Source organism: Emydura macquarii, unplaced genomic scaffold, assembly GCF_026122565.2.
Source record: "Emydura macquarii macquarii isolate MOO-44397 ecotype Brisbane River unplaced genomic scaffold, CSIRO-AGI_Emac_v2 contig_2768, whole genome shotgun sequence".
Taxonomy (NCBI): domain Eukaryota; kingdom Metazoa; phylum Chordata; order Testudines; family Chelidae; genus Emydura; species Emydura macquarii.
In genome coordinates, this window is record NW_027132905.1 from 11,866,121 (window position 1) to 11,891,106 (window position 24,986).

The 24,986-nt window shown below is 40.3% G+C and overlaps 1 protein-coding gene across 3 annotated transcripts in view; it reads right to left on the bottom strand.

The window, feature by feature from the left end:
* SHROOM1 (shroom family member 1) overlaps positions 1–16,502 on the bottom strand; it is a 61,597-nt gene extending 45,095 nt beyond the window's left edge. For 2 of the 3 annotated variants that reach the window (XM_067566234.1, XM_067566232.1), the window contains exon 1: positions 16,303–16,502. The gene's annotated coding sequence lies outside the window, so the exon portion shown is untranslated. Of the gene's footprint in view, positions 1–7,348; positions 7,921–16,302 lie in introns of those variants that run through there. The other variant, XM_067566233.1, reaches the window with a different exon arrangement.
* Positions 16,503–24,986: the final 8,484 nt, after the last annotated feature.

The window sequence follows — 24,986 nt, forward strand, 5'->3', positions numbered from 1 at the left end:
GATTTTAATCCAGCATAAAGTAAAAAACACAGCTATTCATGAGCAGGTAAAGAGAATTAACAGGCCAGATGGATGTATAACAGGAGAGACTGTGGAAATAAATGAATGAAAAAGTTAACCCACTAAGCGCTCTCTTCAAGATCCTTCTGTTATCCCATAACACTCAAAATCTTATGCACACCTGGCTCTGTAGCCTGCTTTAATGTATGCACAAGAAAACAGAATTCAAAAATGGGTAAAATGCTGCAAACACAAGCATCAATCACTGCCTATAAATCTTTAAATCACCCTTGGGTATATTACGTGATAAAGTTATTTTCATTACTTGGCACCAGCAGGGCTACAGATGGCTGCGGAGAGTATTGGCTTCAAAAACTAGGTCAGCGGATGCACAAACACAAAGCAAAAATAAAAAATATCTCCTATTTTTCCTCAAGACCATCCAAATAGCAGCAGCCTGACAGGCACAGAACAACCCTGCTGGAAAACATCTCCTAATGACAGATGTCACATATATGGAATGGTTACACTGACTAGAAATCAGTCTAGTTAGTAGGGTGGAAGATTGAAATATTGATCTCACAGACATACTTATTCTTTTCTCATTGGAATCCTTCTTACTTGAGTTAATCCCTGATCACTGCATTAGAGCAGGAGCATGTTATAGTTATTCAGCATTTTCTAACAATTAGTAATGTTTTTACAGGACTTTGCAGATGTAAGGCAATATTAAATGCCCATTATTTTAACAAGCCTTGCAAATGCATCATGGGCCAAATCCCAAGGTTCTCACTAGGTTTTTAAATCATTCTTCACTCAGGCAAAGTGCAAGGAGTGTTTGTCCATTAAAATATACTAACAGAGACACAAAATCTACTCTCCCACTTTAATTGTAATAATGCCCATGACAACAACAAAAAGAACCATGTTACTACAATGGTGACTAAATGCCCCATTTGAGATAGGGGCCCCATTTGATAGCCCCTGCCCAATCATGTAAGGTGTGTCTACACTCACGCTAGGTCTCATCGAGCTAGTGTGCTAAAAACAGTAGTGTGGCTGGGGTAGTACTGGGAGCAGCTAGTGGTGGTGTGGACTAGCTGCCCTGAGTATGTACCAATGGGGTTCAGGCAGGTTTGCAATCATGGCTAGTCCATATTGCTGCTCGTCATTGCCCCATGCTACACTAATATTCTTAGTGCTCTAGCTCAATGCTAGTGTGAGTATGTACGAAAGCTGGGAATTACATCTCTACCTACTTGGAGAAATACCCTGCCACTGGACACTTTAAAGTCTAAATGGATGAAACAAAGAGTGAGAAGGAGAAGAGAGGTACGGAGAGGGGAAGTGACTTGCTCGAGGTCACACAACAGCTCAGAGCTGGGGAACAGAATCCAAGTTTCTTCACTTCCAGGAGACAGTGCTTCCTTCCTTCTGTCATCCCAGGTGAGTATTATCCCTGCACATATGTGTAACTGAGAAGAGAAGTATGGGTTTGCAGATGCGTAGAAAGTAAATAAAAGAGGTTTGTCACCTGTGAGATCACCTGGAACTCTGGGATGAAGATCAGGATTGACAACTCTGCTCCTCTGGCATAATAGAACTCTCGTCAATCAGAGTAAGGCTCATCTGTATCAGAGGGTTGGTTGGCTTTCCTAGGGTTGGTGAGAGACTGTGGAATGAACTGCCCCAGGAATGAAGGACCATCACAAACTCGACCACCTTACAGTCCAAGTGCCAGGTGCACTTGTTCAAGCTGCTTTCTCTAATATAATCACATAGCAAAGTGGCATTAAAAAAAAACCCTTGTAAATCAAAACACTCCACTGCGTACACAGTTCTCCCACTGGGGAGAGGATCAGAGAATAAGCCACAAGAGACAGATGTCAGGGGATGTCTGTAGAAGGGCTGGAAGATGCTTGGGGAGACATAACTGCACTAGCTCTGATTGAGCTAGCACACTAAAAACAGAAGTGTACCTGCAGAAGTATGAGTGGTGGGAGGGGCTAGCAACCCTGAATACAATCCTGTCCAAGACCCGTACTGGGGTGGCTAGCCCCTGACACTGCCCATGCCACGGTGACTACACTTCTATTTTTAGCATGTTAGCTCAATCAGAGCTAATGCGGGTATGTCTCCTTGAACTGGAATTTGCACCTTCCAGTTCCAATGTAGACATACCCTCAGTCATATAACTAAATCCACTATGGGAAGGCGTCCAGATACTATGGTAACAAGTATGGTATAAAAACCTATATGGGATAGAACAACAAGGGTTCTGTGGCACCTTAAAGACTAACAAATTTACGTGGGCATAAGCTTTCGTGGACAGAAACCCACCTCCTCAGATGCATGAAGTGGAAACTTCAGTTAGCTAGGTATATATACTCATGCAAGGATGGGTGAATAGAATATAGAATAGAACAGACTGTGACAATGATTTTATGAAGTCTGCAGATAGGATTGTTCCTTTACCTCTATTCATATTCAACTGTATTTAAATCTGTTTTTTAAAAGAGGACACTAGCTTAAAAACTGAGTTGGTTTACTATTCCAGAACACGAGCACTTTTACTTCCTGCCTAATTCCTCGTATTGTTTTAAATACTTTTCCGGTACTGAAGTAATTCATGGATTTTTAAGTCTGAATAATCATGTTTCAAAGTCCCATTAAAAAATAAAATAAATTGTAGTTAAACAAATTTCCCACATGTTCCCTTTCAAGGTTATACAACTACTGTACTAATGAAAGCAAAGACCTAAACTTATTAATTCTTTAATAGTTTCAGCTAGAGGGGCTGATCATTTTGAAAACTGGTGGAAAGTATTTTATATTTGAATATTAGCCCTGCAGCCCCGCCTTCACTGTTACAGAAAACAAAAAGATAAAAGAGAGAGAGATCAGAAAACTTATAGCTTTAGGTTGCCTTCATTACTGGTCTCTAGGCAGTGGTATAAATACTCACATTTGAAGAGTATAGGTAGAAGCACAAGGTTTGGGATAGCATATGTTATACAGAGCATATATTATGGAGTTTTAAGTGATTTTGTAAAACAGAAGTCACTTGATTCATCAGGGGGACCGAAAGATAACAATATTTAACAAATTACATTTCAGATCATCTAACCCTGAAGTTGTTGTAGCTCAGAAGGTATAGGGTCCCCATAACTTTCCGATATGGTAGCCAATAAAGCTAAAACAATTTGGGGTGTCCCATACTTATCCACAATGAGAGTACTGGAATATTATGTGCAATTCTGGATGCTATGTTACAAGAAAGATGCCAATAAATTAGAGGAACTTCACAGAGCAGATCATTAGGAATATTAATGGTTGGGAGGGATTGGTTTATTAGATATGATCTAAAGAATAAATTTGCCTAAATGATGACTAAAGGAAAATATAACAGAGTACAAATGTTTGAAGGGCTTAACTTCTATTAAAGAGATCAAATTGTTTAAGGTGACCTCAGGAGTTATAACTAAAAGTAGTGCCAAGACACTGGGCAAAGGAAAAATTTAAGCCTAGAATGTGACAAATGCCCTTTTGAAGGAACACATCATATATGAAGTGTCAGGCATTAAATTTCATTTGATACAAACTATGAATCCAGATAATCAGACATAATTTGTAGTAGGAAAGTGCCCTATTCCAACAAATGTGATTTACCTTGTATTCATAGTTTGCATTCATGCAGAACTACTTGGAGGGTGAAAGGATGAGTTTATCCTTCATAATCCACCTGAGATGATGGCTAAGGGCATAAAGACAGAGCACTGTCTGAATGAGAGAGTTCCAGCTATAGCTAAATGTGGATAGGAGTATCAGACTGAGGTTCCCAGAGGAGGCAGGTAGCTTTGAAATTATATAGCTTGTGACTTGCTATAATTATTTGTTGTAATTTTTAGGAAATATAATTTTTACCTTTTGCCTCCTCATGATTCTAGGGTAACAAGAAAACATTCTACAAATACATTAGAAGCAAGAGGAAGACCAAGGACGGTCCTGTTACTCAATGGGGGCGAGGGAGGGAGAGAACAGAAACAGAAAATGTGGAAATGGCAGAAGTGCTAAATTACTTTATTTCAGTTTTCACCGAAAAGATTATTAGCAATTAGATGTCTAGCATAGCGAATGCCAGTGAAAATGAGGTAGGATGTGAGGCTAAAATAGGGAAAGAACAAGTTAAAAATTACTTAGACAAGTTAGATGTCTTCAAGTCACCAGGGCCTAATGAAATACATTTGGAGCTGACTGAGATATCTGAGCCATTAGCGATTATCTTCTAAAAGTCATGGATGATGGGAGAGATTCCAGAGGACTGGAAAAGGACAAATATAGGAAAATAAAAATAATCTGGGCAATTACAGACCAGTCATCTTAACTTCAGTATCCAGAAAAATAATGAGCAATAATTAAGCAATCAATTTGGAAATACCTACAAGACAATAAGTAACAGTCAGCATGGATTTGTCAAGAACAAATCATGTCAAACCAACCTGATAGCTTTCTTTGATAGGGTAATAAGCCTTGTGAATGGGGGGGGGAGGGGGGGGGGAAGCAGTAGATGTGGTATATTGACTTTAATAAGGCTTTTGATATTGTCTTGCATGACCTTCTCGTAAACAAACAAGAGAAATACAACCTAAATGCAGCTACTATAAGGTGGGCACATAACTGGTTGGAAAACCGCTCCCAGAGAGTAATCATCAGTGGTTCACAGTCAAATTGGAAGGGCATATCGAGAGGGGTCCTGCAGGGATCCGTTCTGGGTCTGGTTCTGTTCAATATCTTCATCAATGATTTAGATAATGGCATAGAGAGTATATTGATAAAGTTTGCAGATGATATCAAGCTGGGAGGGATTGCAAATGCTATGTAGGATAGAATTAAAGTTCAAAATGATCTGGACAAACTGGAGAAATGGCCTGAAGTAAATAGGATGAAATTCAGTAAGGACAAATGCAAAATACTCTACTTAGGAAGGAACAATCAACTGCAGACATACAAAATGGGAAATGACTTCCTAGGAAAGAGTACTGCAGAAAAGGATCTGGAGGTTACAGTGAATCACAAGCTAATTATGAGTCAACAGTGCAACACTGTTGCAAAAAAAAAAAAAAAAAAAAAAAAAGTAAACATCATTCTGGGATGATGAAGGAGTGTTGTAAGCAAGTCAAGAGAAGTAATTCTTTCCCTCTGCACTGATTAGGCCTCACCTGGAGTACTGTGTCCAGTTCTGGGAGCCACATTTCAGGAAAGATGTGGACAAACTGGAGAAAGTCCAAAGAAGAGCAACAAAAATGATTAAAGGTCTAGAAAACATGATCTATAAAGAAAAACTGAAAAAATTAGGTTAGTTTAGTCTGGAGAAGAGAAGGGGAGAGGGGACATGACAACAGTTTTCAAGTGCATAAAATGTTGTTAAAAGGAGGAAAGAGAAAAATTGTTCTCCTTAACCTCCAAGGATAAAACAAGAAGCAATAAGCTTAAATTACAGCAAGGGAAGTTTAGGTTGGACATTAGGAAAAGCTTCCTAACTGTCAGGGTAGTTAAGCGTGGGAATAAATTGCCTAGGGAGGTTGTGGAATCTCCATCACTGGAGATTTTTAAGAGCAGGTTAGACAAACACCTGTCAAGGATGGTCTAGATAATACTTAGTCCTGCTATAAATGCAGGGGACTAGACTAGATGACTTCTCAAGGTCCCTTCCAATCCTACGATTCTATGATTATGGGCCTCACCCTGCAGTGTGCTAAGAGCTTCATATGAGATGCTGGTATGGACAATTAATTTTGAAGCCAATGAGAATTGACATCTCCTATTGCATCACATGAGATGATCAACGTTTTGCAGGGTAGGACTGTATAAAAGCAAGGATTTTGCAGATATGTGTCGTCCTGTATGAGGCAGCACAATTCAGCCCAGCTACTTCTCATGTGGCAGCTATCTACTAATGTGCACTCCTGGGGCTCAGACTGATGGTATTGGCTCTGGTTCCCCAACTGATGGAAAACAGACATGTGTTTCTCTGTGATTTGTTTTATTTATACTGTTTCTGTACTTACAGGGCCAAGATTTTCAGAGGGAGTTGAGTTTATTATCACATATGCACCCACAAATGAACACAGACAGACCATATGGTTTTCTCCAGTTCTCAGCCTCCACCTACACTAACTAAAGAGCTGGTCCTACCTAATGTAACCATAAAGAATCTCAACAGCCTCCCAAACAGAGTAGAGAAAGCTTAATCAATTCTGTCATTTAAAATTAGCCTGGGTGAAGGTACAACATGGATAAGCAAATTTTTTCTCATAGCCCCATTAACATGCCTCAGTTCTGAACCTGAAGAACCACCGCGAGAGGTCTGTATGGGATCCAAATCATGTCAACAGGGATACTGAAGTAATGGCTATTGCACTGATGGTAGTAGGGGTTGTGATGGGACCACTGATCTATTGGCAATTGGATGAGACCATAAACTCAAAATGCAATTTAGGGCTCGGTTCTGCTCCCATTGACATCTATGGGCATAGGGTCAGGCCATTACCAGGTAAGAAGCACAGACAGAACTGCCACCCTGCTACAGAAAGCTGTTAGTGCCTTAAATTCTGTAGCCTTCCCTCCACCAGCCCACCTTCTTCTTCTTCTTCTATAGATAACAGTATTATATGTCTGGAACCTGAATGTAGTATTTCCCATTTAGAAGAGTCAATCAGGAATCACGTCTGTAGCTAAGTACTAATAAGAAACAGTACTGCAAAAAACTCTAAGAAGACACAGTCCCCAGCAAATTGCAATCCATTTGTTTCTCTAGTTCCAGGGATCAGAAAAAAAGTAACGCTAATAAAACAAGAGAGGGATGTTTTGGTTCCCAGGAGGCAAGGGAGCTGAAGAGGCACAATAACAGCCAATGCCTGCTTTTGTCATCAAGTGTGCATTCCTTTCTTTGTGTACTAAAAAAAACAAACAAATAAATAAATAAATAAAGAGGGCTTCTGTTGGTGTGTTGATACAGTTACACAGCAAGTGCAGAGCCCAGCTCTCTGCTTTCTCTCACAACACTCAGGCACAATGGTGTCTTTATTACAGGGAGCCTAAATAAATAATACAGCCATCAGATGTAAGAAAGGGCAGGAGCATTACATTATTAAGTTCCAAAACCAACATGGGGTACCTTTTCCTACTGAACAAACAAACATACCCAATATGGTTTGGAAACCCATCAACTCAAACAGTGTCCAGTGGTTCTTTCACAGACAAAAATTCCATGGGGCCAGTAGGGCTACTCCAGTTGAGGATCTGGCCTATTTGCTTGAATTCAGGGTGCTGACCAGATGTTTCTTACCTCATATATGTTTTTGTTGGTGCTTCCTTGACTTCAGTGGGAGTTTTAATTGTAAAAAGAGAGCAGTAACTGGCCCAGTCTCTCTCTTGAATGCAGATCTGACTCATTAATCTTTTGAGGACTGCGAGCATATCTTCACATTCTGCTAAGCATTCATTTGGCTGGTAGTCTGGAAAATGCCAGTTAATCATTTAAAGTTTGGAATCTCTGAACTTCAGAAGGCATTGGGAGGGCAGAACAACATATAAATCCATTAATTTCCCTACTTGTCATCTTTGTGATCCTGACCTTTAAAATGGGATTTTATGTGTTTAACGTTTATATTTTACTAAGAAGAATTTCTTTTTACTAACTAAAAATTTCACTGCCAACCAAATACCTGATCCTGCAATCCCTGTGTATTAGAATGAACTTCAGTAAGAGTTTTGAGTGAGGAAGAAACACAAGATTAAGTCTGAAGAATGTTAACACATGAATGGTAAAGTTATAAATAATGAGAAATAAATAACATTAACAGGAAAACAAGAGACATAAGGTTTTGACTTTTATGGACATTATTTCTTACACGTCAGAAATGTAAGACATGTTACACTGTATGCTTAATTTCATAGCTTAACGTGTCTGAAACTAATTATATTAACAAGAGAAGGAACCCTACAGTTCTGTAGGAGACAGATGGGGAAATAAAGTTTGAAAGCCTCACTTACTTTCATATTTAATGATAGGCATAATGACTGAAGCGTTTACATCCAATTGGAAAACCTGACTAAACTTACAAGGGTTTTATCAATTAAGTGGAAAGAAACAAGAAGGATTGAAACAGATTTAGTCCAACTATTTTTTCCTGGAGGTTTATGTTTAATATAGTTCAGGCAAAATTTCCAATGAGCACTTGAAAAACTACCTGGGATTAAAAATGCTATCCAAATAAAAGAAAATTAGAAATTTTTAAATATAAAATGTGGCGAGGACATCTGTTAGCAGGAACAACGTGAGGTTTTTATATGTGCAAATGGATAAATATAATAATCATACTTTGTATTTGCACAGCACTTCTCATCTAAATATCTTAAAGCACTTATTTCACATATAGGACATCTAAATTCAGAGTTATAAAATAATTTGTCCAAGTTCAGACAATGAGTCAGTGGCAGATCTGGGAGTAGAATGCAAGCTTCTTAACGTCCAATCCCATGCCCTATCTACATTGCCTCCACCTAGACCCGGTTACTATGTTGCATGCATGTTTTGTGAGAACATTTTCAGAGGTCCATTAAAGATAAGTCCCAAATCTTCAGACTCGGAGTCTTAAGACCTAGGCACTGAAATCTGTATTTATTTGCCTACATAGATGGTTTACAAAAGTGCTGGGCAAACTCCCACTGAAATGCTATTGAAACATTCTGAAAAGTTACACCACTTATTAGGTGCCTTAATATGGATTTAGGTGCCTAATTATATATCCTATGTCTGTGGAAGGGCTTCCATATGTCTTCCACATTCTGTGGCATAAGGTCTGCCATTTGGAAAACGAGAACAGCTGAGAAGAGAGGAAGGGTAGAAGAGGAATAGATACATCACTGAAACATTCTCACCCATGTAATTCTAGGCTTGGTTATGTCTCTGCATCTGTCTGCTGTGTGATTCCTCATTCCCTGCTGGAAGACAACACATGACTGCAACAGTAGCCGAACTGACTGAGTAGCAGATGCTACTTGCAGAAAAAATAACATTCTCTGGTTCAAACAGCTCATTTCATTCCAGATATTGTGAGCTGTTCTCATGAGATGTTGGCCAAAACTATGGAAATTAGCACTGATATAATATACCTGGACTTCTGTTCGTCATATGACTTTGTACTGAATAACAATTTGGTTAAAAATCTAGAATAATATAAAATTAACATGACACATTGAGTGGATTAAAATCTGGCTAATTGCTAGGTCTCAAAATGTAGTTGTAAATGGGGAATCATCACTGTGTTTCTAATGGGGTCCCACAGGAATTGGTTCTTGGCACTACATTTTTTAATATTTTTATCAATGACCTGAAAGAAAACATAAAATATCCTTGACGGATGGACACAAAAATTGGGTGAGTGATAAATAATGAAGAGGATGGGAAACAGTTACATAGCAATCTCGATCTCTTGGTAAACCGGGTGCAAGCAAACAATTTGTGTTTTAAATGGCTAAATGTAAACCTATACATACAGGAACAAAGAACATAGGTCATTCTTACATGATGGTGGACTCTATCCTGGAAGCAGTGACTCTGAAAAAGAGTTGAGGGTCATGGTGGACAATCAGCTGCTCATAAGCTTCCAGTGCAATACTATGGCCAAAAGAGCAAGTGAGATCCTTGGATACATAAACAGGGAAATCTTAGTAGGCATAGAAGTTATTTTACCTCTGTTTTTGGCACTGGTGCAACTGCTGCTGGAATATTGTGTCCAGGTCTGGTGTTCACAATTCAAGAATGATGTTGATAAATTGAAGAGGGTTCAGAGAAGAACCATGAGAATGATTAAATGACTAGAAAACCAGCCTTATAGGATAGGCTGAAGGAGAGAAAGTTAAGGGATGATTTTACCACAGTCTACAAACCCCTACATGGGGAACAAATATATAATAATTGGCTCTTCAGTCTAGCAGAGAAAGGTATAACAAGATCCAATGGCTGGATGCTGAAGCTAGACACATTCAGACTGGATATAATGCATACTTTTTTAATAGTGAGGGTAATTACCTGTTGGAACAGTTCTCCTTTCAAAACAGATTTAACAGTGACACTCTTAGTACTTTTCCCAGGCCTGAAGAAGAGCTCTGTGTAAACTCAGAAGCTGGTCTCTTTCACCAACAGAAGTTGGTCCAATAAAAGATATTACCTCACCCACCTTGTCTCTCTAAATTACACACACACACACACACACACACACACACGCACGCGCACACACTTGCAAAAACAAAGGCACAAAAACTCAGGCTGTTGCCAGGATCCATGTCAGAATGCTGCCCTGAATACTTGCATAGCTGACTACCCTGAAAACATGCAGATAGCTCACTCTGCAAGTCCTCTGTAGCAAGAATCATGGAAGGTTTAATGAGGGATGGTTCTTACGCAGCAACACTCACCACACTATGGCCTCTACACAAAGAGTCCTGAGCAACTGACTCCTACCCAGCGAGGAAGAGATTACACAAGACGTATTTCTGCAGACTGTTCACAGACAAAATATGGACTTTTTTGGAAGCACATCTGGCACCCATTTGAGCAGAATCACACCTGATTTCAGAATGTGGCCCATAATGTAATTTTAATTCCATTAACTCCAAAGGAAGTGTGGAAGAAGTGCAGAATAACAAGAGACATCTGCCATGTGGCTAAGAGATCTATATGTGGCTCAGAGCACAGCCTTTAGATTGCAATTGAATTGTCTTACAAAGAGTCATATAAAATGACCTTCTTCAGCAGCAGAGAGGGATTTGAAGGAGGGAAGTATGGACAGGTGCAAATTGAACATTTGCCATTAGCAGAAAGACCACACTATTTGTGGATTAGACAAAAACATGAATAGTATGAGCTCAGCTGATCTTTAATTGGAAAGGCCCTTTACGATAAATCCTCCAGTAACGTGGAGCATGTGCATACTGCTATTGTGGGGAATTAGAAGGGACAATCTCCATTTAGACTCAATGAAACAAATATTCCTGATGCAAGCTGAGCTGTTAATTTTTGAAATTCTCATTTGGCATATGAATGAGAGAGTCTATGTTCTCTTGAGATATCACATAGCTGATCTGAGCATGCCAAAGTGGGGTGGGTACCACATACTATGGTCTGGATGAGTCTCCTTATCAGATCAAGTGGGTATTGGCAATATTATTTCCTTAAAAGATTTACAAATGTGAAAAGCCAATGAGGGCAGTTTGGAAAATTTAGAAATAGGTTATGTCTCAGAACCACTATTTGTTCAATGTGACAGGGTCAATTATGTTCAAAGCAGCACAGAATAACTTGTTTCTTTGTAAAATATGATCTTAAACTAGGTCATGCTGGCTCATAGTATTTTAGACAGCAAACATTTATCCATAGCAATAAATCTGAATAAAAACCCCACAAATGAACACCACAAACTTGGATGGCAGTCAGAAATCCAAACTCAAATTTCACAGATTAACGCTATGCTTATAATGGGCAAAGCCAAAATTCTGGATCCCAAACCACTAAATTCTGGAGGCTTCAAGAGTTTCTGATCTGAATTTTGTGGCTTGATACTATCTCTATTACCTAAGCCATAAGCTCTTACCCACAATGAGAAGTCTCTCTGATATTTCCTAAAGATAAATTGATTATTAATGCAAGTAGCTAAGGGGGAGGGCTTTGGTGACAGGAATTTAGGAAATCTGTCCAAAGCGGCTAAGATGGCCTGGATGAATGGGTGACTTTTATTTTTGATGACCTACATTTCTTTTTAACCCAACAATTAGTATAAATAGCTATAACTGGGCCATGGTCTTGTTCAAGTTTTACCCAGTGATTGGATGATCTACTGCTAACCCAACTGGTCACATCTATTAATTGTGATACATAATTGAAATAATAATAATAAGCCAATTTAGAGAAAGCTAGTACACCTCACTTGTTAGGCTTATAGAGAACTGTAGAACTCACCTTTGTCTTTTGTGTTTCCATATGTATTTTAATAGCATATCCTGCCATGTTTTTAATGTCACGTCAGAGATACAACTAGGAATGTACTGAAGCAAAAACAGTATCTTTGAGAGGACATTAATCTTTACTGTGTCTACCCTACAGAGCCAAGAAGTGTCATATTTGTTCCATTCCTCCAGGTCTTTTATTATTTTATTCCACACTGGAGGGTAATTTGCATTAATAAGATTTTTAAAGGCCTGATCCAAAAGCCCACTGAAGTCAATGGCAGTCTTTCAATGGACTTTGATAGGCTTTGGATCAGGCCTTAGGTCAGCCAGAAGGAAATGGAGAGGAAATATCCAAAGCAATTCATCTTTCACATACTATTGAAACTAATGTATCCCTATTTTCAAGAAAGTTTACATTTCTACTGATTCTACTGTGTAAATGATGATGAAAAATGAGCAAAGAATACTGATGAACTGAAGGAGGCCTACAGACAGGGATCGTAGGTCCCCTTAATTGTATGGTTCACTGCTACTATAATCAATTCTAGGCATTGAAATCAGTATTTTTACTTTGCCCTTAAAAGTTCAGATCTTACACTGCTGTAAACTGGCATAGTTCCATTCATTTCAAAAGAGTTACGTTGATATATGCCAGCTCAGAATCTAGCCAAACTCTACTGGCGAACAAATTCAAACATTATTGAAAAGTTTATAAAGGCATAGCTTACAAATAGGAAAAAAGGGTTTAATGTCTTTATTATTTTAAAGGCCTGAAAGGTTTTCATTATGTTAAAAACAGTTGTTTGCTCTTTTTTACCCCCCTCAAATTAGAAATGTAGGGTCTTTTCTACCCTGGAAAGCTCTAAGGCTAATTGGAGAAACAATTACATTATGACATCAAAATACAAAGGAAGTGAGACCTAATTATTGAAATGGGAAACTGGTTTTATTAAGATTGTTTAAAATGTGAGAGAGATGATTAAACTTGGCATTAATGAATTTCTAACCCAGTTTTTTTTTGTTTTTGTTTTTGCTTTGCAAATCACTTTTAAAGATACTGACCCCTACATTTAATAATTGGGATTAGAAGAAAAGAAGTTTCTATTTTGTTTTGGTTTTCCTTTTTTCTGGTTGTTTTTCTCACCCCCACCCCCTTTCTCCTTTCAGTTTACCATGTATTTAAAAAAAAGCTATGTTAAAAGAACACTGTCATTTGCAAAGTCAAGCACTCCAAAATTAGGAAATAACAGAATTAGGGTTGCCTGTACAATTTTAACTAGATCCTCTTATACATATACATTTCATTCAATTACAGTCACACACTATTTTTGCCACAAGACCCTCATCCCACTCCTTCCCCACCTCTGGCTCCTTGGCCCAGTCCCCTTCTCCACTCCTCGGTCTTCTCATCTCAGTTTTAGTCTCCTGCCCAGTCATTTCCCATCTTTCCCTTCAGGCTCATTGTTCAAGTCCCAATCTCCTCACACAGAGTCCTAGTTTCCTTGCCTAGCCAGTCCCAGTTCCCCCCACTCCCAGCTCCTCCTCTGAGCTGCTCTCCAACCACTGCCTCCCATTCCTACTCTTCCTCCCCAGCTTCTCACCCAATTTGTTTCCCCTGCCCCAGCTTTTTACCCCAGTCTCCCCCTCCCTGGCTCTTTGTCCCAATCTCTTTGCACAGCCAAACCTAGTCTGTGCCTTGCACCTCAGCTTTTTGTCAGCTCTCTCCCTCTCACCCACAATCCATCCTCCTCCACAATGATTCCTAATCCCAGTCTCGTTCATATAGTCCCAGGCTCCCGCTTCGCTGCGGCTCCTCATGCGACATCTGTGATCTCCCCAGCCAAATGGCTCCCAATTCTAGTGTCCCCTCCTTTCCCAGACAGAAACAGCCCCCCTATGTCTCCCAGCTCAGCCTCTCTAACCAACCAGTCCTAGCCTTCTCTGCCCCAGAACTCCAGGCCCAGCCTCCCCTCCTCCAAGTAGCTAGTTTCCTTGCCCAGCCAGTCGAGTTTCCTTAACCCCTCTACTCCCACTCTCAACAGACCCAGGTTCCAGACTACTCCTTTCCCTCATCCTTGGCCATCTTTTGTCAATTCTGCATTTGAATCAAACAGCTTCCTCTTCCACACTGCCTGGGTACCAGCAAGGGGTTATTGACAGCACAGCCCAGGCTTCCTGCAGTTCCAGTGTCTTGCACCAACCCAACCAGGAGCAGCCATTACAGGGAAAGTCCAACTTTGCCCCGTAGCCCTAGGATGGAGCCAAGATGGAGCATGTTCAGTTGTTCGGTGGGGATGGCAGATGCAAAGTCCAGTTACATGTAGAAGCTGTGAAGGGACAGAGCATGCTCAGTTGTTCCATGAGGAGGGGACATGTGCAGTCTGACCAGCGCTCAGAGTTGCGAGAGGTTTGAATATGGATTCTTGAGAGATTTTAGTTGCTAAAAATTAAAGAAGTCTAAGTACACACAAACTGTAATTTTTCAAAGACCTATAACATGGCCAAATTTGGACAGATTTTCACAGGGGACAGCAAAAGCACATAAAGGCCACCCCCGATGGAATTTCAACTCTTTGTTCCAAGGCATGAGGTCACTAGAGCCATTCTAATAAAAAGTTGTCAGAATTTTTTAACATAGGCAAAACGAAGTATTTTCCCTAGTCTCTTTCTCTGAAACTGTTGAGCTATTTTGACTGTAGTTTTCAAAAAAAAATCAAACTGATGAAGACACAAGGCATGGAAAATTTCAGCCTATCAATTAACATTTGGCAGAGTTATAAGCAAATGAAAATAGGGTCTTCTAATCAGAGGTATCAGGCAATCTTAATAATAGGAGGTGCTACCAGCCCAGCCTATAATTCTGCCTTCTGTTGACCAGATTCTGAAACCCTTACTCAATGGGGCTACTAGTGGAGAGCTATTCAGTATGAGAAAGGATACCAGGATCTGGCCCTCTACATGTTACGACTTGTACCTAAACACAAACTCATGCAACATAAAAGCCTGAGTGTGCAAAATATAATCTTCATAACAAGAGTCTTGAGTCCATAGGTTTTGCAATTTGCCCTCAATTTTTGTAAATATGATCAGTTTTAGGAAAGACTTGTGCCATCTTTTGTGTCTTTTCACTTGAAAGCAGGACCATTTCTAAGTGAAACAAAACAAAACAAAATAAAACCAAAAGTACATTTTCACTCAAAATGGATCTTTCTAAAAACGACATACCAAGACATTTTTTAAAGTTTGAATTTCAGTATTTTGTTTTGACATTAATTTTCACATCAACATGCACATTTTGAAATTCTGTGCAGTTTGGTTTTTTTTTTTTAATTTACCAGTTTGTGAAAAAAACTGTAAAGGACAAAATAATCAAGAGTTCAATTGTGAACTGTTTTCTGCAATACCTTGTGAAGAAATATTTGTTTCCGCATAGCTCTGCTCAATCCCTGCAATACTGGCATAACATGCCAGTCTAGAGAGTTATTTCTGATATGAGAATCTTGTTAAAGGGTTTCTGCACAACAGGAACAGAAATTGCAAGGCAATTATTGCCCCTATGATTTTTTCAGGAAATAGTTGTGTAGCTCAAGACTTTAAAACAAATAATAAAGGTACAAATCAGCTACTGAAAGAAGCATATAAATAAAACCAGCTTGTTGTTCATCCAACATGTTATAGTAGTACAATTCCACACGTTCTAAACTATAAAAGAAGTCTTTTCACGTATATTATATAATGTCATTTTTCTAAAAACTCCTCTGTTCTTAACAGACAATATTACATTTTCTGGTACTGTAATTACTCATTTAATACCATAAAACTGATTATAAAGCAACATATGGCCAGGAAACACACACACATCACTTTCCCCCTCTTTTTTTAGCTATAGCTGCTTAAGATAGGTGATGAGGGCTGTACTGCATCATTAACTTTTTGTAGTAATTCAAATACAACAGTTTGGCTTAAAAAGTAGATTTTCCCAAGCCTTCCAAATATCCCAAACATTATGAAGGATCATTGAACTTTACATTGTTTCATTACATTGATGGGCTTTCCCCACCTTCCTCCCACATCTTAAAATCCATCTACCTCTATAGATTTCCATTCACCTTCACAAAGGCAAATTACCTCCAGCTGTGCACACACACTTACAGTAATTAGAAGCAATCAGTGCAATTTATATAACTAGGTCATCATCATGAATATCACCAAATCCGTTTCCAGCTTTGTCAACAGTGATTGCAAAGACACAACAGCTCTGCACCCTGGCAGCAAACAAACATAATTTACCTGCAGCTCGCTATTTGATGGGTCTTCTTCAATGTGCTTCCCGCGAACGAGCTTGTCTCTCACTAACTACTACAGACAATGCTGTTTCCCCGTGCAGTGCCAGCACGTAGCAAAGACTTGCTATTATTCCTTTGCACAGACACAGGCAGGCTAAAAGGAATTCTTTCCTGGTCTCAGATTAAACTCCCTTAGTTTCTGCAGTTCCCCTGGCTACTTTTAGACCGTAAAGGTAACTGGAGGAGCTCCTTGGCCAATCAGATGAAGGTAGGTGGGGTTAGAATAATGAACCTGAACCTCTGGCGTCAGAGCAGAAGCATTTCAGCATGACCCAGATCGCTTCATGCAACAAGGGAGAGGCGGAAGCAACGGCCGACAGTAGGCAAAGAATAACAGGCAATCTATGCTGCTGATTGCAGTTCTAGTTAAGATTCAGCTGGCAGGCAGAATCTTCAAGGCACAGAAAAGGCATGTAGGAGAGCCACATATTCATAACGTGCTCACTTCAGAAGAGAGGAAGCAGAGTTAAAGGGGGAACCTCATGTAATTTGTCTTTTACTTTAAACTGAGACGGAGCCAAATCAACATTCCCAGAACGCAATGCCCCAGATTTTAGCAATGGATCTGAATTGTATGAGCTAGACTCAGTTCTGTTCTGACTTTACAGCATGCAGTCTGAACTTGAATCTTCCTGCAGGGATTGCTTTCCTTTTGGAAGGTGGACAGTTAAGGCTTCAAACAGAAGCAGCCTCCCAATCCATAAACTGTTCTGCTGCTTCACTTCCCTAAAAGTGGAAAGGCCAATTTTTTTTCTTAGTCAGTTATTGATGATGCTATGGCAACTCTCCTGGATTTATTACTTCACTGACTCTTTGACCTCACTAACAGGAATTTTTATATTTTAATATTTACTGCAGCTTGCATTTCTTACAGGTGTGAGACATACTACAAATCGGATGGCAGAATTGCTGTAATCATCCTCAGATTTGTTATCCTACTGAGCTGATAAATCCCATACTCATAGACTCTAACGTCAGAAGGGACCAATATGATCATGTAGTCCGACCTCCTGCACAATGCTGGCCACAGAACTTTGCCCACCCACTCCAGTAATAAACCTCTAATTTATGACTGAGTTATTAAAGTCCTCAAATCATGGTATAAAGACTTTAAGGTACAGAGACTCCACCAGCAAGTGCGCCGTGCTACAGAGGAAGGTGAAAAACCCCCAGAGCCTTTGCCAATCTGCCCTGGGGGAAAATTCCTTCCCAACCCCAAATATGGTAATCAGTTAAACCCTGAGCATGTGGGCAAGACTCACCAGCCAGACACCCAAGAAAGAATTCTCTGTAATAACGGAGAACTCACCCCATCTAACGTCTCTTCACAGGCCATTGGCATATCTACCACCAAAGATCAGTCAATTGCCAAACTAGGCTGTCCCATCATACAATCCCCTCCATAAATGTATTGAGCTCAGTTTGGAGCCAGGTAGGTTCCCGCCCCTCCCCCCCCAACACACACACACACACACGCACTCCCTTTGGAAGGCTATTCCAGAGCTTCACTCCTCTGATGGTTAGAAACCTGCATCTAATTTCAAGTCTAAACTTCTGGATGGCCAGTTTATATCCATTAGTTCTTGTGTTCACATTGGTGCTGAATTTAAATAATTCCTTTCCCTCCCTGGTATTTATCCCTCTGATGTATTTATAGAGAGCAATCATATCTCCCCTCAACCTTCTTTTGGTTAGGCTAAACAAGCCAAGCTCTTTGAGTCTTGTCTCAGGCAGGTTTTCCATTCCGTGGATCATCCTAGTAGCTGAAGAACTGAGACTCTAAGTCCGGAAACTGCTAATAACTAATTGAGAATTTCCCTTTCCTCAAATGAAGGACTCTGTGTTTTGGGAGCAGTTGGATCTGAATTTATGGCAGAGTTTAAGGCAACAGGAAGCATTCCTTGAACACAAGCACATGGATTAGTTAGTAAATACATATATTCTTAGCACACAAAAAACATCCAACCTGTGAAATTACAACCAAGAACCACTTTTTATAACTGGAATCTACAATGGACTAACAATAGCATTAATGATTCCCAGTCCTATATTCATTGGAAAATTTAAAAGATTATTTAGTACAGTGGTTTTCAACCTAGGACTGCAAACCCCTGGAGATCTGCAGACTATGTATAAAGGGTCTGCAAAAGGTGGTTGTTACCATAGAACACTGATTTTCAATCTGTAGTCCATGGACTCCTGGGGGTCGGCAGACTATGCATACAATTTCCAAAAGGGTCGGCACCTCCATTCAAAAATTTTTAAGGGTCCGCAAATGAAAAAAGGTTGAAAGCCACTGATTTAGTAGAACAGAAGAACTGCGTTGCCTGGGCACCAGTGGAAGGCCAGTGAAATCTGAAAGTGAACAGGCAGAACTAGCGCACAGATGTCATTGGAGCCAATTTACAACAATGGATAAAAATCATACTGTGTCAGAATCAAATCACTTACCCTGTGGAGTTTTCATTGATGGGCCTGCTTGCAGCTTTTGACACTCTTACATATTGCTATAGCTAAATAAAAGATCTGTTTTCCTTTTTGTGAAGATACCCAGGAGAAAAAACTCTGAGTCATGAGGGGTTGAAAACAGGAAAACATACTTATTATGTTGAAGATAATACAAGAGGCTGAAGGAAAAGGTCACTAAGCACTACTACTAAGCACTACCAATTCCCAAGGAGTACAATGCTGGATCTTCTAGTGGTGAGTGTCCTGTGAGAAGCAGAATAAACTCCCAGCTCAATGGCAGGACCTGGCACAACTCCTTCTCCAGCAGCTATGCTTAAACAGAGTGAATGAGTGCAATTGTAAACAATCCAAAAGGGCACAATGTATTCTGACATGCACATCTAATACATCCCAGGTTACTGGAGTCTTCACTTAGTGTACTAAGATTCAGTATTAAAGAGTGGATAGGTGAATTGGACGGATATCTGCCTAAAACTTATTTAGGATCCTTCTCTCCCACGAGGCACTAGGTTTTTACATAACACTGTGATGTCTTTTTTGTGGACCATTCTCTATTTCTATTGTTCCACAGTTCTAGGCATGAATACAGAGGGGATCTTTCCAGAGCACTACAGTACCCAGTGTGCGCATGTTCACCTGTTTTGAGTATAACTAGGACTTCAGACAGAAATATTTGGTAGATACAACTTTTACCAAATACATCTCACTCTATTACATTTTTGGTGCACACATGTTGAGGGACTGGCACATTTAACTAATGCCAGTTCAGTGGATGAACTACAGAAGTTCTACTTTAATAAAAGTCTCATTACACTAAAAGAATAACTTTCTAAGGGACTGGATGGCCAATAGTATTAGTAAATGATCACAGAGCCTTTTGCCCTAATATGCTGGTTCAAATCAGTCTAAGGGTTGGTAATGATTGAAAGATGTTATGCTATGATAGTAGTTCAGTGTTTTGTGTGAAATGAGTTTGTGACCTCAATCCAGTTCCTAGTGGACATGTGTCCATGTCACCACTAGTTGTTGGTCTTTGCAGACAGGCCAAGGAGTAAATGGGCATGGAAATCTAACTTCTGTACCGTCTTATGGTTTTTAATGCATGGATCCTATGGGGATATGCAGTCTAGAAATACTTTGAACAGTAGTGGTCCCTCCAGGACAGGGATACTTCAGGGAGCTGGTGTTGCAGTAACTGTTGTGTGGATAAATAGAGAACTGTTCTCTGCAGATGTCAATCTGCTATATTTCAGAAGCACTAAACTCTCATTATTTTAAAATTAGTATCTGATTTCCAACACTGAAAGAGTTGTTAGATTTCATGTGTTTTTTGACTAACAAGCTAAAAATATAGCAGTCTAATGAAATGCCTTAATGTGGAGTATGCCACATTGTTCCTCAATGAATTTCAAAAGGGAAGTAATGTATAGCAGAGATGTGAATTAAACCCTTGATATTGAAGAGCTCTAAAAACATACTTCAGAAACACATACTTCCACTGTTGTAAAACTGAACACACTTATTGTAAAGACAACACACTTATCGCCATCCTGCTACTGACCGTCTAGCATCGAAAGACAAAGAGTGTTCTGGTTTTCAGTGACTGAAACTGCCACGCTCCTACTTCTTAATCATATATTTTCACAACAGGCAAAAGTGAAACTCTTCCCATGCTCTCACTTATTAAGTCACTAAACACAACTCTTGCATCAACAAAACAATCAATTACTCTGTCCAAAGTGTCCACTAGGTCATTTATCATAAATGTTATTGTGGTCAAGACTTTACAGTAATTCTAGACAAAGTGACAGAAAGACAATGTGGGCTGAAAAAAACAAATGGGAGCCGGAAACTGGAGTTCAACCCCAGCTTTGGACTAACTTGCTATGCACTCTTTAGCAAATCATTTTGTCTCTTTATGTGCCACAGTTTTGTCTGATAAGGTATGGAATAACCCAAGAGGTTTCATGTATCTGTTAATATTTCTACAGTGCTTTCAATGATGTTAAGAGCTTCAGAAGTTATATATATATATATATATATATACACACACACATGTAAATAACACAACAAATTTGAGGCGAGATTTTGCTATTGGTGAGCAGATCCTTACCACACATAGAAGGCAATAGACCGTCAAACATAAAGAATTAATTTAAAATCTTATTTTTAGTGAATCTAAATATTAGTGATGAAAAAGACTGTTAGATCATTTAGACCCTGTATCTTTAAGCAGATATATACAGGAAAGAAGAGATACCTGCTGTGAACAATGTAAGTTCAACTGTGACTACCTTATTTATTAACATTTGAAAAGTCTCTTAAATACCATCATATATAATTCTTTTAAGGCATTGGGTAGAGGAGGTTGGGAATCTAATGGTATCTTAGTCTAGTGGTCAGAATAGGGAATGAGAGTCAAAACTTCTTTTTAATTCTCAGCTCTCTCACTGTGTGACCCAAGGCAAGGCACATGGACGCTTTATGACTCAGTTTCTCCAGCTGGCTCAAACTGGTTATTTAATTAACATTGTTCATATCCTCAGATGATGCTGTATAACTGCATATTATTTTTATGAAGGTTCAGAACTAATACATAGTGCCAGTCCAGGAATTTTCCAGCCTTCTTTAGGGTAAAAAATTATAGCCAGACTCTGGAAAGAAACAGTCACAGAAGTTAGAGATGGAAAGAACCTAGTCAGCCTGCCTCCCCAAACACTGAAGGTAACTAAACAAGATGACAATTAATCTGAGGTTATCGCATGCAGAGAGACAAGAGAAATTGAGTCTTCCACAAAATGATAGAGGAACAACTATCAGATCTAGAGGGTCCAGAACATTAGGAGGGACAGAGAACAAGGGCTGTGATTGCCACATCAGGAGACCATCCTGTGGCCATCCTTGACGCATAGGCAGCAGTTATTTAAGATTGACCCCTATGACCTCATTTTCTGCACTCAATTACTTCATTTACCTGGGATAGTAACTATTTGCTCACATTTTAGTGGCCATAAAATCATGCTATTTCTGTAAACAAATAGAGCATCAAATAGTTTGTACCCAAGATTCCTGTTTTAATAGTAATTCTCTCTTGTATATTATTTGCCTACCCGACCTTCCTGTGCCTCTCCAGTTAAATGCACCTGACATAGAGCTGAAGCTGTCGGAAGGAGTGTTCATCTTGATCCACTAAAGCACTTTTCAGAAATTTGTGCTATAGCAGGCAAACTAAGAGCAATACGACTTGTCTGCAGCTTTGTGTTACTTGCCTCAGGAACACAGAATATTACAGATCCTGAGCTTTGCTTTATTTTAAGCGGCTCTAAACCTGATTACAGTGGAAGGGACATGGTGTTCTTCTTACTCTCTAACGTATATCATTATTTCTGCCCGTCCTTTCCCCACTTATTAGAATACTGCCCACAAGAAACCAGCTTTTTTTTTTTTTTTTTTGTAGCACAGACCCTGGCCAGGAGCCTGCACAGGAAAGTAAATTGGGGCGGGCATAAGATTCTCCTTAATCAAGCTACACATATCACTGGTAGCAGCATGGAGGTGTAGAAGAGCCTCTCACGAAGGTGAACAGAGCTCACTGATATCAGTGACTCTCTTCTTTCCGGAACTTATATGGCCACCACTACCATAGTATCTGAGTGCCTCACAATCTTTAATGTATTTATCCCCAGAATACTCCTTTGAGGTAAGGAAAGGACTATCACCCCCCATTAATGGATGGGGATCTGAGACAGAGAAGCTAAGGGTGGGATCCATGAAGGGACTTAGGCCCAGTGCCTAACTTTTAGGTGCCCAGGAAAATCACTGAAACAACACTGCAGTCCACAAAGCTGAGTTAGACACCGGGACTCCCTGTACAGTGCCTGGGCAGAAACAGGCGCCATACAATGTGAGTCTCAAAATCCAGCACCCTATGTACAGAGCTGCTTAAAATAGTCCATGGGAGATGCCAGCCAGAGGGAGGGGTGTGCTAAGTCCCATCTCTCGCTCAGAGAGAGAGACATCTAGGTCTAGGCTACAGGGAGATGGCTATCTCTGCTTAGCAATCCGTGTACAGGAACCAGATGGCTTCGGTGCTTCTTGCAGGAATGAATTAGGTACCTGCCTTGCTCCACACAAGAGAGCAGAAGACAGAGGTGCCCACCTTACAACCTTCAGCTTAGGGGCTGTAGCACTCAACTGGGATGTGGGAGACCCAGATTCAATTCCTCCCTCTACCAGAAGGGGAAGAAAGAATGTGAACAGGGGTCACCCACTGAGCTATGGGACGTTCTAATGTGAGGCTCCCTCCATCTCTCCTGTTGAAGTTGTTCCACTGTAGATAAATAATGAATAAGTGACTGGACCAATGGTCTCCCATCTCCAAGGTGGCTATCTTAACCACTGGACTAGGGAATCAGTCTTGCTTGACTATTTAAATAAATATTTATCCACAATGGAACAGGCATTGGGCAAGAGAGAGCCTCTATCCACAGTGGAACAGCCTCAACAGGAGAGACTAAAGGAGCCCCCCCGCATAGCTCAGTGGTTAGAGCACTTGCCTGAAAGGTGGGAAACCCCCTGTTCAAATCCTTTCTCTGCCTCTAGCAAAGATAGAGGGACCTGAATTGAGGTTTGGTAGGGTGCGCAAGACTTTGTGACGTGAAATCTGTATAGCTTGACAAGAGCAAGGCCCTGAAAGCATTGCTAAGCTTTTGCAGCAAGTATAGCAAGAGTTTGGCCTCTCAGAAGCAGGACCCAGACACTGCCCTCTGACAGACCTTGGGCCGAATGAGGAAGTGCCATGGGGCCTGGAGAAGCCCGAGATGAAAACATACACCTGTTGATGCTTGATAAGCAGAATAATTCCTGTTTTAGCAATGAATTAAGCAGAAGTAATGCTATAAATTAAGCTCTTTTTGAAGTAAACAACTAACGTCACCTCATTCCCAAAGGTCCCTAATTAACTACCAATAGACTAATCGTAGCCAAATGTTAAGGCCCAATCCCTAAGGGGATTGAGATATACGTCATGTATTGCTGGGTAAAGCTTTTTGTAAGGTGAAGAGGAAAAGAGGGTATATCAGACCCCCGGGAGCCTCCCCTAGTGAGACTCTCCGTGAATCCGTGGAAGTGCTAGCGGATGCCTCGGCCAGGACGGTTCCCCGGTCGCCACCCGCTTATCAGAACGAAGTATGGGTCTCCTCGTTCTTGTATTGGTAAGCGCCCCTTCACCCGCTTAGATAAGTCTACTCCTCCTAGATCGATGGGCCCCCAGGAGTATATTGCTGTAGGTATCCTCTTGGTGGGTTTCTTCCTTGCTGTGTGGTTCACCTCACTGTTTACTAATTGTTGTTGCTGCTGCTGTTGCTCAGCCGATGTTAACCTGCAAGTTGTTACTTTTTATCTTTATGGTTGATTGTGCCTGCATTTTACTCCGTGTATTAAGACTTGTGCTGGAACTTCTGTTTCATTATGGCAGAGGACTTCCAGTCTTGTCTTTGTCTCGTTACCTCTCTCAATAAATAAGCTAAATTTTCAACCCATTTTGTCCGTTTGCTCCATTCCCGCCACCGAGATAAAATACCGAGCATAACAAGGTTTCATACATCCTAGGCAGGTGCTCTAACCACTGGGCTACACATCATAAAATGGGCACCTCCTCCTTTAGCTGGATTTTGAATGAGATCAGATGCGGAAGGCAAACTCTGAGGATACCTATTAGAGTGGGCCCTGCATGTGACTTTGGTGTTCAGCCACCTATCTTTCCCGGTAGTGAATCACACTGCAGCTTAGATGGCAGATAGGTGTCTAGATGCCATGAGGGAGGCAGTCCAGACACAGAACATAGGCACCTAGGGAACATTTACCCTAAAAACTTAGGCACCAAATGAATTTAGGTGGCTGTGGGGTTTGATAGGAGTTTTGTGGATTGAAGTTGAGCCTAAAACTGGACTTTGGCATCTAAGGACCTTTGTAGATCTGGGCCTAAGTGACATACCCAAGATCACAGAGGAAGTCTGCAGCAGAGCAATAAATTGAACTAAGTTTCCCCAGTCCCAAAGTAGCACCCTAACCAATAGACCATTCTTCCTCTGCATGGATGCAACGTCCATCAGGATCAGCTTGCAGGACTGGTACCTAGCAACTTGCTGTTTTCTTGGG